This window comes from Cebus imitator, unplaced genomic scaffold (genome assembly GCF_001604975.1).
Source record: "Cebus imitator isolate Cc_AM_T3 unplaced genomic scaffold, Cebus_imitator-1.0 Scaffold234, whole genome shotgun sequence".
NCBI lineage: Eukaryota > Metazoa > Chordata > Mammalia > Primates > Cebidae > Cebus > Cebus imitator.
The window spans coordinates 835,920-837,394 of NW_016107549.1; positions in this window are offsets into that span (position 1 = coordinate 835,920).

Here is a 1,475-nt window from a genome sequence, read left to right on the forward strand (position 1 = left end):
AAAAAAAAAAATTAGCTGGTTTCGGTGATGTGCACTTGTAGTCCCAGCTACTTGAGTGGCTGAGTGGGGAGGATTACTTGAACCTGTGAGGTTGAGGCTGCAGTGAGCCATGGTCGTGCCACTGCACTCCAGCCTGAGTGACAGAGGGAGATTCTGTCTAAATGAATGAATGAATGGACAAATAAATAACATGAGATAGGACATTTTCAGGCCTAGAAGTCTCTCAGAATCATTGTGTAAAGCACACTGTGCTGCAAATTGAGTGCTACATCCAATCTTTTTCTTTTCTTTCTTTTTCAGACAGAGTCTCACTCTGTCGCCCAGGCTGGAGTGCAGTGGTGTGATCTCAGCTTACTGCATCCTCCATCTCCTGGGATCAAGTGATTTTCCTGCCTCAGCCTCCCGAGTAGCTGGGATTACAGGCATCCTGGTAGCCTCACCATCTGCTCCAATGCCTGACACAAAATAAATGATCATTCCTGAACAAATCAATAAGTGATTTGATTAAATGTTTACCCAGGTTAGACCTAAAAAAAAAATTGCAATAATATATATGGGTGGAATACCAGGTGATGCACTCAAAATAGTTTCTTTTTTTTTTTTTTTTAATTGTATTTGGGCTCTGGGGTACATGTGCATGTCCTTCATCCTGCAGGATTTTTGCATAAGTACATACATGCCATGGTTATTTGCTGTCTCCATCCCGCCCCACTCCGTTGCCTACATCAGGCATTTCTCCTGGTGTTATCCCTCCTGTTCCTCCCCGCACCCCCAGGTGTCCCCCTCTCCCCTCCCGTCCACCCCACCCACCTAGCCCTGTGAGTGTTGTTCCCTTCCCTGTGCCCAAGTGTTCTCATTGTTCATCAACCGCCTATGAGTGAAAACATGCAGTGTTTCATTTTCTGTTCTTGTGTCAGTTTGTTGAGAATAATGGTTTCTAGGTTCATCCATGTTTCTACAAAGGACACGAACTCATCTTTTTATGGCCGCATAGTATTCCATGGTGTATATGTGCCACATTCTCCCTGTCCAGTGTATCATCAATGGGCATTTGGGTTGGATCTAGGTCTTTGCTATCAGAAACAGCACCACAGTGAACATACATGTGCATGTGTCTTTATGATAGAACAATTTATAATCCTTTGGGTATATACCCAGTAATGGAATTGCTGGGTCAAATGGAATTTCTATTTCTAGATCCTTGAGGAATCACTACACTGTCTTCCACAATGGTTGAACTAATTTACACTCCACCAACAGTGTAAAAGTGTTCCTTTTTCTCCACATCCTCTCCAGCATCTGTTGTCTCCAGATTTTTTAAAGATCACCATTCTAACTGGCGTGAGATGGTATCTCAATGTGGTTTTGATTTGCATTTCTCTAATGACCAGTGATGATGAGCATTTTTTCATGTTTGTTGGCCGCATATTTGTCGTCTTTTCAAAAGTGTCTGTTCATATTCTTCACCCACTTTT